This window comes from Halichoerus grypus, chromosome 4 (assembly GCF_964656455.1).
Source record: "Halichoerus grypus chromosome 4, mHalGry1.hap1.1, whole genome shotgun sequence".
NCBI classification, from domain to species: domain Eukaryota; kingdom Metazoa; phylum Chordata; class Mammalia; order Carnivora; family Phocidae; genus Halichoerus; species Halichoerus grypus.
In genome coordinates, this window is record NC_135715.1 from 103,113,914 (window position 1) to 103,128,857 (window position 14,944).

Sequence of the window (14,944 nt, forward strand, 5' to 3'; positions counted from 1 at the left end):
ATCTGGCACACGACCCCGTGTGGAGTCTCCAAACCCAGCAGATCCCTGCGGTGAGCTCCCGCGCCGCTCCTCCCCGGGGAGGAAGTGGAGTCTCCCCGGATCTGCCGCTTGTTGGGTCCCTGCTGAAGGAGCAGTGGCCTGACTGTGCTGCGGATCACGGTTTATGGCAGCCCCCGAGCTGAGAGCCCGCTCCTTGGCTCCGTCTCTGCAGCCGGCTTCCCCGCTCCGATACCTGGGAGCTCTGCCGCACTCAGGCACCCCCGGTCTTTCTGTGACCCCGAGGGTCCTGAGACCACACTGTCCAGCGAGGGTTCCAACCCCCGCTTAGCCACTGGAGTGACGTCCCTCAGCGGAGCCGACTTCTAAATGTTCTGATTTTGTGCTCTGCTGCTCTATCACTTGCCAGAAGCGGCTGACGGAGGCCCCCTCCCCGCCATCTATCCTCCCGCATATCACCTCGGATTCACTTCTCCACACATCCTACCTTCCAGTAAGTGGTCACTTTTCAGAGAGTTGCTGCTATTCTTTTCTTCGATCTCCTGTTGAGTTCGTGGTGTTCAGAATGGTTTGATCCCTATCCAGGTGAATTCCTGGGACCAGATGAAATTTAGGTCTCCTACTCCTCTGCCATCTTGCTCCCCGCCTGTGTGTGTGATTTAAACTGTATGTATAATGACACACATACAGTTTAAATGACCCCTTTAGAGAATTGTATGTGCAGTATGCTATCATATATGTTAAAAATGTTTCATTTAGACTATTTCTAATGCCCAAGTACCTGATATGTTTACTAAAAGTTACTTGGTATTATTTGATACATCGTCATAAAACTAACCATATAATCTCTACTCTGGCTGGACCGGATACAAAATCTTATGCAATGGAATTGCAGATTCCAAATGTGCCTTCATGGGATAAACCCAAACAAGACTATTCAGTGATGTTGCCCAGACAAAGAAATTTAAATGGCTTCAGGCAGCCCCTGATTCTGGTTACTAGTGTTGGCTTACCTAATGCCCTTGCTATCTGAAGAGCTACTGAACCAGTTTGCAAGACACAGAAAAGCAATGGCAATTGCCAGCCTTGTTGCAAGGTGTAACTTTCATAAATGGGAGAATAATAAAGAAAAAATAGCAAGAGAGAAGTTTTATTTAGGAAATCCAATTGAAAGCTTTTTTTTTATTTATTTATTTTAAAGAAACTCCTGTTTCTCCTGTTTTACCTTGGCCTAAAATGATGCCCTAAAGTATAAAAGTGTTTCTGATGTAGTTTGTTCTTATATGATGATGGGTGTAAAACATTTTGTTTTTGTAATCCTGGGGACCAAGTTCATTAGGAGAATCAAATAAAAGGAAACGTAGACTAGAGAAAAAAGATAAAAGGTTCATTTTTTTTTCTTTTTGTCAGACTCTTTGACTTCATAAAGGATTTCTCCAAATACTCTTCTCAAACTGTCTGTGTGAGCCTGCTTTTGGTGAAAGAGCAGTGCTATGCTCAGCCCAGATTCTGGGAGGAACTGTCTTCCAAAAACAAATTCTTCAGTTTATTGTTCCATATCTAGCCACTATTGAATGATGACATAAAATTAAACATTGGTCAGGTATTATGTTATCCAGAGAGCATGTTTACTGAAAGGAAGTGGGAAATAAACATGAAAACTCTATGATATCTAACATGAATCGGATGTGTATTATGTACCACCCTATTGTAAGCATTTCACATAAATTATCTTGTCAAATCCTTCCAACAACTCAGTGAGGAAGTACTGCTATCCTTAGCTTACAGATGAGAAAATTGAGTTTTAGAGATGTTAAGTAACCCACCTAAAGCAGCATAATAAATTATTTGTGGGTCTTGGATATGAAGACACCTCTGTCTGGTTCCAAAGACTATGCTTTTAACTACCAGGCTTTTGTCTCCCTTGTGAGTTACCTAAAATTGTGTAATTCCCTAAAATGGTTTGGAAAGGAAGTGCTAGTAGCACATTCTCAGAGAGGGTTGCTTTTGGGGAATGTTTAACATTCTTAATTCATTGCACTTAACAGGTGTGTGGCTTAAGGTAAAAATATAAATCTTGTGCCTTTTCCTGCTATGTCTAAGAGAAGAGGAGGAATTGGGAGAACTCTATCCTCTCCTAAGAAAGGAGAGAAATGGGGAACTATTATTTATTGACTAGAAACTATGGGTAGGCACAAATTTGGGCACTACATATGTTGAATTACTTCTATCTTTTTGGTGAATAAGGATAATAAGTAAGTCCACTTCTATAATTTTTTGGATCTCTGAGTTCACCAATGAACATAAAACAATGTAAGTGATAGATCCTTGGTTCTTGAGGAACTTAGAAGTATGTTGAGATATCAATTTGTAATTCTTTAATTCTATAGATTATATAATTATAATCATTATGTGTATATTATTTATTGCCTATATGTATACATATATATTAATTACATTGTATAATATAGTATTTTAATTCTGTAACTCTATAAACTTGTAGAGGAAAATAAGGGAATGAAATAATGTAGTAAAATGAATGAAGCAGAACTAAACATGCTCTTAAAGTTCACACATGGGAGAGAACCACAGGGACTATAGTAAAGAGGGAAAACTCTTAAAGAAGTCATGTAGCCAGGCCAGGTCTGTGGACCCTTGGCGGGGGTGTCCCTCAGGACCAGCCAAGAGGGTCCTTGGCTTCCCACGGGATAGAAATCAAATGTGAGCCCAGAGGAAGTGAGAGCAGAGTTTACTGAAGATAAACAGTGAGTGAAGATACCGAAAGAACATCCAGGAGACTTGGAGAAGAAAAGAAGAGTGAGTTTCATCTTTGCTTGTGGTCTGGCTTTTTTTTTTTTTTTTTTTTTTTTGAGGATCATGGTCTGGTGTACATGTCCTCTCAGGCATCTAGGAACCAGTTAGAACAAAGAAAAGGTCCAGGTGTCCTCAATAAGTCACTTATTCTTTGGAGCCAGGGGCCCTTGGCATGGAGATGCCTAGCGCTGGTGGTCTGGAATATACACGTATGATGGCTATGTTTGATCAGTCTTGCCTGGTCCTTCCTTAGATGTTATCTCTTGTGCTGAAAGGCTCTAAAGAAATCTTTAATTCCTTGTCCCTTATAAGGAGGACATACATAATGAGGCATGTATAAGATGGGGGTGCAGGTTCTCACAAGAATAGAAGTAGGAAAAGGAGCAAAAAGCAGATTTTTATGGAGTCCCTTCACCTTTCCTATCTCAGAGGTAGGACTTGAGCTTAACTTCTGCTGGGTAGAAACTAGCTCACTGGACTCTGGCAGACCAGTTTGATCTGATTAAACGTCCTATCAATACCACTAGAAAAGTTGGGTTTAAAAACTGTTGTTTAAAAGCATTAGAAAGCTTCTAAAGCAGCAGACTTGAGGGTCCTGGAGAAAAGGAAAGCTCAGAAATGCACGGGTAACATTTGGCACTGCCTTTGCCCCAGGATTTTTGAAAATGCTAAAGTAGCAGCTGAGAGTAGTTTTGATATTCTCATGGGGCTGAGGGAACAATGAAATTAAGCATCTGTCAAGGAAGAAAAGCCTTCATAAGCACTTGAGACTTTTAGCTGGGAACCCCAGAGGGCTACATTCTAGGAGTAAGAACAAACTGGAAATAGACCGACCCTCACAGCGACGGAAACTCCATTTAAATCACCTCAATCTCAGATTAGGTGATCTGCTCCTACTCTAATTGCCTGCCACAGGCAAATGCAAAAACCTCTCTGGAGGAATATAACATAGTCAGAGCCTCAAGGTAATGATGGGAATAGGAACAAAAACCAGACATGCAAAAATACAAGAATTAACCAAAAAAACAAAAACAAAAACAAAAAAAAAACAAGAGGACAAAAAAGTCATATATTCCAGTTAGCAAATTCAAATAACTGTTATTACTGTGTTTAAGAAATTAACAAAATGGAGAATTTCAGCAGAGAAATAAACATTATAAAATAGGATCAAGTGGAAATTCTAAAGTTGAAAAATATAGTAACTGAATTTAAGAACTTAACATATGGGCTTAACAGCAGATTAGGCACAATTTAAAAGTAAAAAAAAAAGACAAACATAAGAAGAAAAAATAATACACAAAAGAGCATAAAAGATATATGGCATGTGGTGAAAATGTCTAATATTCATGTCATTGGGGTCCAAAAGGAGAGACAGGGTAGGTGAGAAGCAATATTTGAAGAGCCATTGCTAAGATTTTCCAAAACATACAAGACTTCAAGCCAAAAGATTAAGAATTGCTTTAAGCGCCAAGTAGGATAAACACAAGATACCATGTTTAAGCACATCATAGTAAAACTGTTGAAAACTAAAACAGAAAAGGTCTTAAAAGCAGTCAATAGAAAAAAATATATTACCTTTAAAGAGATAAGAATGTCATATAATAACAATGGAAGCCAGGAAACTATGATTGACAGCTTTAACATGCGTGGGTGGGGGGGGATCACCACTTAGTTAGAAATCTATACCCAGTGAAAATATTCTCAAGGAAAAAAAAGGTAAAGAAAGGATAATTTCAGACTAGCAAAAACAGAATTTATTACCAGTAGGCCCACACTGAAATAATAAGGGCACTTCTTCAAGTAGAAGGAAAATGATCCCAGATAGAAGCATGAAAATACAGAAAGAAATAATAGAAAGAATAAACATGTGGGTTAATCTAAATGAATATTCCCTGTATAAAACAAATATAATGATATATCATTGGGTTTAAAGAATATTTAAAACATGGCAATAAAAGTTCAAAAAGAGGATGGAGTTAAAATATCCTAAGGTCTTGGAGTTTTCTGAGATGTATTAATTTATATTAAACTTTAGTAGGTTAATGATGAATCTTGTAATCTCTAGGGTAACCACTTAGAATAGTGAATAGAAGAGAAACTTATATGTCGAGTTCACCCAGAAGCAGTTCCTGTGACAAGGGTTTAAATAAATGCAAATGGTTTATTGGGAGATGACCCCCAATGAAAGTAGAGTAGACAGGGAGCCAGACAGGGACGGGAAAGGAGGCAGTCAAGCATGCATTATCAGGAAACTTACCTGTGAGAGGAGCTGGAACTTTATACTGGAAAATACTAGAAACCAGGATGAAATAAGCATGGTAGGGTTTTCTCATCCAAGGGGCGATCCCATAATTACTTATCCTAGGATTGATATTTCCCTGGCACTTCTGGCTTTCTGAGTGTGAAGGCAGAGAGGACTCTCATGGCCAGAGAGACCCTTCAAGTGTAGAATCACAAGTGTAGGCAGTTGGCAGTTGGGCTAGAGTGCCAGGAAATGATAAACTCCAGTGGATGGGGATGGAGTACCAGCAGATGCTACAATACTCAGAAAAGGGTGTACATGTATGTACCAAAGACACATGGAAGAATATAAATAGTAGCATGGTTGTAATGGCCTCAAACTAGAAACAACCCAAATTTCCCCACAGTAGAATGTATTAATGTTGATATATTCATACAGTGCCATATTATATAGCAATGAAAGCAAACTACATCTATAAACAAGAACATGGATATGTCTTACACACATAATGGTGAGAAAAGAAGCTAGATGCTGCAGAATGCATACTGAAGATTCCATTTATATAAAGTTCAAAAATCTGCAAAACTAATCTGTGGTATTAGAGTAATGGATAACTTTAAGGATGAAGGGATTTTTAAATGGGTGGGGGATAAGAGAGGAGCTTTCTGGGATGTTGATGATGATCTGTTTCTTGATCTCAGGGTGGGGGGTTACACAACCTTGCTCTCTTTATGCTAATTCACAAACTGTACATTTATGATATGTGTACTTTTCTGCATGCATGTGAAACTTCGACTTAAAAAAGTTTATTAAAATGAAAAAGAAATTAGCTGGGTGAAGGGGCAAATTAAGTATAGCTGCCCACACCATTGGCTCTATCCTTGAAGGGTCTCTTTGGCCACAAGAGAAATGAAAGAAACAGTCAATCACAGGAAGATAAGAATGAGCAAGATGTATAGGCGATTGTGAAGAGGCTTATCCGTGGGAACTGGAAAATCCATGTTAGATACAATTGGGAATATCAGGCTCATTTAGTGAGTTAAGACAAATTGTGAGAGGGTGGGGAATTTGTCCTTGGCATCACAGGGAATATAAATTCATTGTTGCATGTGACATTCCAGGCTCTGTTCCAATCCCCCTCTCACTCTTCACAAATAACCCCATACTTGAGACAGTAGAGATCACTTCTACTTTACTAAGTTGGTAAAATGTGTTACACAGGTAGAAACTTAATGGATAGTGATGAAATTAAAACCAGCAATGGTGTGGAACTTTAGTTTACTTAAAACAAAATGTGGACAACATTGTATACCTCATATGATGGTTGTGAAAATATTCATTTGGAAATTTCAACCTTCTCTCTTGAAGGCACCAACTTGGACACCAGGAACACAGTGATGGTTCAGCTATGTAAACCTGTCTGCTCCATATCGTGAGTGATGGAATTCACTATCTGTGGCTGACTATAAGAGAGAGTGAGTAGAGTGGCCAGTTCAAAGTAACTGAGTCTGATTTATGGAGGGAAGTGTTTTGAATGCATGTATGAACAGATTTAATGGTATTACATGATTGGGGGCCAAGGCAACGTATATTTAAGGAAGTGCCATGATGGTGACAGAGCTTTCTTATGAAGGACGTATATTCTGATCTGTCTGCCACTTTGTCTTTTTTCCCCTTTAACACAAAAGGCAAGTGAAAGTTAAAATGGAAACGTCTGGAGGGGGCAAGTAATGAGTATTCTAATTGTTAAAGATTCCTTTCAAGCCTTCAGATAGCCCATGGAGTTGAAACTGTCTCTCTTCAAATCCCATTAAGAGCAGAACAGCTATGCCCGAGATTATCATGATGGTGTTTCATGCCAAGCCTTTTCTGTCAGCCCCAACCCGAGGAAAGAGAAAGTGAAGTTCTTTTCTGCTTAGAATGCAATTCATCTTTGGAAATTAACTTCCTTACCATTAGGGGGATATAACAGATGCCCTGTAGCAATGAACATTTGCCTGTGAGGCTTTGTCTACCAACTGAAGATCTATAGGCAGCCTTCTTTCTTTAGATGGAAGACAGGGCAGATAATATAATTCATGCAAACATTCTAGAGTTGGGGAAATGAGAGATTTCTCCAGTTTCCAAAGGATATGGAGAGGATGGTACAGTGGAGAAATTATTATTTTTTCATAATAGTAGAAATCCATATAAATTTTATGGTGATTGCTTGTTTATTGACTGTTCTTGTTGCAACAACAGTTTATCTCCTTGTGAACAAAATAGTCCTTTCAAATTGTGATCACTTCAGCTAACACTGTCAGCAGAAAGGACTAGACTTTAACTGTCACAACTAGCTCCATGTTTTAGAGTATTGCTTTCAAATCTAAGGCTGGGTCTGCACAGTGTTTGTTTTTGTAAAAGCTAGTGTCTACAGGTGGTCACAGTCAGAAACTGGAGGGGAAAGGGCCATGGACCCACATTGCCCGGCATCCTGGGTTCCTTGCCCTCCTGGCTGGATTCCACATTCAGCCCTCAAGGCTTCTGACAATTTCTGTGCTGATGTGCAGAGCAGACAAGCTCTGTCAGAGAGCGCAATACAAACATACAGGCAGCACTGGGAAGCTGTCTGCTAAGTATGACAAAGGAGCCCTCAACACAGCAATGGCATATGGAAAGCAGGCATGAAATTATCCCATGCTTGGGCTTAAGAACTGTGCAGGCTTTTTCTTTTGAGCTCAAAGTGCTGGGTGGTTACAAGTTCCACTTTGCTACAGCTGTGAAAAAGCTGGCTAGGTTATCTTTGTCTGGCAGAACACTACTAATGTTGAACAAAAGTTTCCATCTTCCTTCTCACTCTTCTATTTTGCTTTGGCCCATAAGTGGTAACTTGCTTTCTGGATTCACAGGCAAAATGTGTGTATAGTGTGTGTGTGTGTGTGCACACACACACGCACACATACTTAACATACATGCACACACACACATAAATGAATAAACTCAAGAAATTTCTCCTTGAACTTCTCTGCATTGGTGAATTGCTTAGCTCTCCTTAAGAGAGAGATAGGCCTGCCATGTAAAACCTTGTTCCAGGAAGACACCCTAATTCAAGGAAATATACTTTCTTTCTTTCTTTTTTTTTTTTTTTAAAGATTTTATTTATTTATTTGACAGAAAGACAGTGTGAGAGGGAACACAAGCAGGGGGAGTGGGAGAGGGAGAAGCAGGCTTCCTTCTGAGCAGGGAGCCCAATGCGGGGCTCGATCCCAGGACCCAGGACCGCTTAATGACGGAGCCACCCAGGTCCCCAAGGAAATGTACTTTAATCTTCAGAGAACTTTGAGGATCTTTTGTGCTTTAAAGAAATTCTGCTGAGAACCCTCTGCCCAGATGCCAATCCCCACTGGAAGTGAGAATCAACAGCCACATTCTACCCTCAGGGACTGTGGAGGGCCCATACATTGAGTAACTGTATGGGGAGGTTGAAGGAAACAAGGGTGAGTGGAGAGAGTAAGTGGGTGGGGCGGGGTGGGGGGAAAGTGATATGAACAGGAATCTAATGTTCTTTAATCCTAAATTTGCAAGTCACCAGTAGGATCAAAATGAAATATTCCTGTCGTCTATTTAATATTTTAATTAAGAATTGCCCCCAGTTGGCAGAAATGGTAGTTGATAGTCCCACTTAAATAGATAATGGGTGGGACAGTTTTCACTGGGTATATTTTGACGGCAGCAGCTAACCCTATATCCATACAGGAATAAAGAAGCGCGTCAATTCATGCTTCCTCCTTTTGGTAGCTTGTCTTTCCAAGTGTTCAAGGTGATGGCCAGTTAGGATGTGGTGAAGAATAATAGCTTGTCCTATGGAAGCTTTTTCACTTGAATCACCTCATTAGCTCTGGAAGGTGAAAAGCACAGTGTCATGGAAAACTTTGGGCTAACTTTTTAGGGGCAGGATTTGGGGGCAGTTTAGACACAGTGTGTGGGTGCCTGTATCCTGGGTGATGCTCAGAGCCATTGATGGTTGTGGGAGGATCCTCTCTTGTGGCTTCACTTTCTCTTTTGAAGCAGACAAGGCATGATAGAGGGAAATGAATTCTTCTTTCTCAGCCTCATTTGAGCATTTATTGTATTGAAGTTATAGAACTCAGATAAGCCAATAAAAGCTAGGTCAGCACTTCCAGATTTTTGGTTTACATAGTTTTATAACTCAACTACAAATACTTGTGCGAAGAAATGAAACACACAGTATCTAGCAGAAGATGGTTTTCCTTTTGAAAGATCTCTTTGAAGAAAGAAGAGAGTTGTGTTGTTCCATAGTGTCCTCTGAGCTTTGCCAGTAACGACAATGATGATGAGATGATGAGCCTTTCTCTTCCTGAAAGTTTTAGGTAGAACATTCTTTCTTGAATCCACAATGTTAATATAAATAACTTCAAGTTTAACTCTTTGAAGACATTATTTTTCTTTTCCATTTTGTGGCCCAGAGGAGATGAAAACCCAATAAACATTCAACATATTGAAATTAAAAAATTATGATCTGATTTCTCTTATCCAGTGATTTATCTGTTTAGCTACCTAATGTTGGTTCAGCATCTTCTCACTTTGCTCGACATGGAAGACCAGCATGGGTAAGGCAAAATCCTTGCCCTTATGGAAAACAGATAATCACAACACAGTGGTTCAAACAATAATGGAAGTAGTCACTGAGTAACATGGTATTATGGAGAACAGAGTCTTAGACTAGAGTGGTAGGTAGATTGGTTCAGAGAAGAACTTCTGTGGAAATGACCACTGAGTTAAATTTTAAAGACCAGAACTTAGCCACATAGAGTGATGTTAGGCATTCCAAGAAGAGAGAACAACATGATCAAAAGCAGGGAGGAGGAACTGTAAACAGGTTAGTAGTGCTAGGGAGGCAGGGATAGGAGAGAGGTGAATCTGAAGGTCCTGAAGGACCTTGTTAGATAGACTAAAGGCCAGGCTACCACTGGGAAGCTATTACCAACAGCCTCGTTGAAACTGATAAATTTGAGCTAGGGTAGTGTTAGATTGTAAGAAAAACTAAGAAAAGTGAGAAAAGACAAGTAAGAAAAATGGGAATTTAAAACCTATTCAAGAGATAAACCCAGCAGAATTTGGCGGGGATGAGGAAATGAGAAAAGTCTAGAATGCCCCCCAGGTTTCTAGTCTGTCTATCTGGCTGGATATTGGTTTGTGTGTAGGTGGTAAGATGACAATGTATGCGGTTTGACGTTGGCTGGAGTTGAGATGCCAGTGGGTATCCAAGTCAGAACGTCCCACAGAGAGTTGAATTGAGTCTGAGGCTTAGGAGAGAAGGTCTGGCCTGGAGATAAATTATTGGAAATCATCAATATCTAAGTGGTGGTTAAAACCATGAGCATAAATAGATTGGATTATCCAGGGGAGAGAGACAAGAGTGAGAACAGTATACTGAATACAGAACCATGAGGAAGGCCTTCTTTTAAGGGTAGCATGGAAGGAAAAGAGTGCATGAAGATGAGACAAAAGGAATGCTCAAAGAAGTATTAAAAAAACAAGGTAAGCACATTGTTATGGAAGCTAAGAGCAGATTACAAATACTGAGGGAGTTACAGAGAGGTTTAAGATAAAATGTAAAACACGTCCAGTGGATTTAATCCATTTTAATATTCAAAGTCCCAACATCCCCTTTTCCTGACACCAGTTTATCTTTACCAAAAATGTTAATAAGAAAGAAACAGTGAGAAACAGCAAGCAGATGGGTTAACTCTTTTGTCTGCTTCATGCTCTGTGGCTTGCCCCAAAGACCAGGTTCCCCACAAGGCTGCAGCTGGAGCTGGTGTGTGCACCCATGTCTTTGCACAGTTCCCCGCCACACTAGTGTTTGCCATGCTCTAAGCAGGTGGTATAGCAATTCCAGGTATCCAGATGAAAAATAACACCGTATTTAAAGTTTCCAAGTGGGTTTATTTTATGGATACACACAGATTTGCTGTGGCATGTAATGAGATCTAATTCTACATCAGACTGCTCCATACCACTGTCATTTTTAAATAGTTAAGCTTGCTTTCTTGTTTTAAATTGTAGTTTTATGGTTTCCCATCACTGGTGCGGTGAAGCTGTCCTAGATCTGACTCTAACAGATTCTGACCTGCTCCTGACTTACGGCCCCACATATGCAGTGGGCATGAAAGAAATGGCAGAAGTATCCCTTTTAAGTGGCTACGGCCTCAGTTCTGGAAGATCAGGTTGCCTTATTTTTGGAATGACCTGCCAAGACAGGGATGACCTAAAAAAAACATGTAGTTTCCTAAGTGAGAGGTGATTTGCTCATATATGCAGTGTTTGGTCTATCTTTCTATATTCATTCATTTTGAGAATATACTGTTAAGGCAGCTCATTTGTGTTGCTACATGCCTATCCCAAGTTGCCACTTCTCCACGTGGTTTCCATCACAGAGCTTGGCAATGCGTCCTACATTGGTTACTGTGCTCCAATTCAGTCTCAGAATCCTTGTCCATACAGAACTCTTGGTAGCCACTGGGAATTAATAAAATCTCTTTGTTGGTTGTAGCCTGCTGTATTCCAGTGCTGAATCAGGAACTATGGATATTATGAAAAATCAAGAACATTTATTTCCCAGGTTGTTACAATTAAACTGAAGGAACAAAATCTTTCTGACTAATTCAAAGGCTATATTCAACTCTGCTCACTGTAGGGGAAGGAGAACCAGAGTCACTATATTTGATTCTTTAATATTCAAGTATTGGCTAGAGGGTTGGAGTAGATGTCATTGAAGGGCTTTTGAAACTTTGGGAACTACTGTTGTATCAGGGACCCAGCAGCACACACAGCACTGGCTCTCAATATTGATATGTAAAAGAATCATATTAATAACTCATTTAAAGTGCAGATTTCCTGGATCCTACCCAAAAGATTCCCATTCTGTAAGTATGGACATAAGCCCAAGAATCAAGATTTTCTTAAAAACCCTCTTGGTTCTGGGACACCTGGGTAGCTCAGTTGGTTAAGCATCTGCCTTCAGCTCAGGTCATGATCCCCAGGTCTTAGGATTGAGCCCTGCATAGGGCTCCCTGCTCAATGGGGAGTCTGCTTCTCCCTCTACCCCTCCCCCTTGCTCATGCTCTCGCTCTCTCTCAAATAAATAAAATCTTAAAAAAAAAAAAACCTGTTGATTCTGATATAGATGGTCTAAGGACCCCACTTTGAGAGATAATCCATTAGAGTAGTGGTTTCCAAAGTAGGGTTCACACACCCCTGCTATAGGGGACAGTCCTTTATGGTATGATTACAAAGAAAGTTCTGGTGCCCTCATTGAACCTGTCTAACAATCAGCTGGTCATGTCCTGGACAAAATGTGCAGAATGAGCAGAGTGGTAGTGGGAGTGAAGTTGAGTTTTGCTTATTGTGGTACAGTACAATTTATATCGCTTTGGTAAGTGGATTTAAGAGTCAGTGATCTTGTTTAATTAACCTACCCTTTACAATATGGGCGAGTTGCCTTAAAACAGATTTCTGCAAAGAACCTGTGAATTAATGATCATGCTAAAGGAACATCCATAAGGGAGCAAAAGAAAATGGCCATGCTGGTAATTGTCCTGCTCTTCCAAAGCTCCCGCTCAACTCCATCAGGGGGTAAGAAACAGTGACACTCTAATCAAATATAATACCAAGAAAACTATTTGAAATGTGGCTTTACAGCCACTGTCATTAATGATAAACCTTTCCCAAAGTGCCCATCATGTCTTGAGAGATTAACTCAGAAAAATTAGAAGCCTATGGTGCAGAGGGTAGGTTCCAGAAGCTAGAGCCAGACTCCTGGTTTGAATTCACGTTCTGGTGCTTACCAGCTGTGTGACCATGGGTGACTCAGTTTCCCTACCTGTAAAATGGGGGTTAATAATACCTACTTTGGAGGGCTTTTATGAGGATTAAAGAAGTTAATATGTGTAATGTGCTTAGACAAATGCCTGGCATATGGTGCAAGTAATACAAATATTAGTTTAAACATTTTATTTAGTTTATTTTTAATTTAGTTTAAACATGTCCATTTTATGTTCTTATTTATAGATTTCTATTTTTTATATTCTATATGGGTGGGCTTTATTAAAATTTATAAATAAATATACTGGGGGTACATGCTCAAACATTGTGGCTGATAAGGGTGAGAGAGTAAAAGATCTGTAGTTCACTTTCTAGCAGATACGGGTGCTCCTAAAATCTTCCCAAGCCTCTGGGAATATCAATAGTAACTGATGTCAACCTTTGCTGGGCCTGAGGGCAGGGCCTACACTGTTGGATGGTGGGGCCTGGGTAAAACAGCAAAAAATTACCACTTTTTGACAATCTTTTCTCCATGTCGCTTCTGTACATTAAACAGTCTGACCTAATTGTCACTTTATTCTAATGTATGTCACTTTCATACCTTATTTTTCTGTTCCTCATGTGTGTCACACCAATATATTACCTGAAAAAGTGTTTGGAAATGTGCTAGTTTGGAATAACGAACTTATGAGGAGCTCCCCTACTCTCCTGCCCCTTATGTTCTCTCCCTCTGGCACCTGACCTTCTGCTCCAAGGCCTCTGCTCATGAGCATCAGTGCTCCTCGGAACCAGATGTATCCAGGCCACATGGACAAATGTGTGTACAAACACAATTCTTCCCTTTTCCACTCAGTACAGCTAGGTGAGACCGAGTTTTTTTTTCAAAAGCAGCATTACTGAGAAGAACATAAAAGGGAATAAACACAATGACAAATGATTGAAACAAATGAGAATGTCCAGTATTTCTTTCCAGTCATCATTGACTGAACATTCCTCCATCTCTTTTCTCAATCTGCTTGAGCAAACTCCCACCCAAGGTGGCTTCAGGTTGGATCCTCTCTGCCTCCCCAGAGTCTGTTTTCCAGTTGTCATTGCCTACAGATCAGAGTCCAGATTTTGTAAACTTTCACTTAGTTTCTTCCATATTCTGATTCTACCTTAAGGGCTCATGCACAGGATTGCCCTGGAAGACCTTAAATATCTCCTCCAACTTTCTCTCTCCCTCTTTCTCTCAGTAGACTCTTCTCTACCATTTTCTAAACACATCTGGCTCATTTGCTCATGGCCTCTCCCTGGAGTCTTCTCCCATTGCTCTCAGCTGGGATAAATCCTATTTGGCTTCTTAGGACCCCTCAAATTTTTACTTCCTTGAAGACCTTATAGACCAGAGAAAGAGGAAACCTTTGGTGCATCTCAAATCACACCCCAGAACTGGCTGTCTTGTTTTTCTATAGATCTGCATCATATGTCTTCATGTAGGGCTACTTGATTTAGAGCAGAGTTTTCAGGGGAAAATTTTAAGGTGTCTTTCTTTCTAGCACAGGTCCACAATGTCCAGATCCATTCTAAACATGACCATGTCTCATACATCATGGAACCATTGCATCTCAGGTTTGAGAAAGAGTCTACCTCCTACCTCCACCCAATGTGTGAGTCCTCTCTGAGCATCCCAGTGCATATGTCCATATGTTAGAATGTCTCCCATGGTGGTGACCTCACTACCTCTCTAGCCATCTCATTCCCCAAAGCAGAATAGCTTTCGTTTCTTTTAGAATTGATGTCATAGAACACAGTTGAATTTCTTTTCTTTTTAAAGATTTTATTTGACAGAGAGAGACACAGCAAGAGAGGGAACACAAGCAGAGGAGTGGGAGAGTGAGAAGCAGGTTTCCCGCCGAGCAGGAAGCCCGATGTGGGACTCGATCCCAGGACCCTGGGATCATGACCTGAGCCGAAGGCAAACGTTTAACGACTGAGCCCCTCAGGCGCCCCCACAGTCTGAATTTCAAGACAACATAGCAGAGTAAAATAAAAAAAAATTGAACTGGTGATGAATTTAGAATG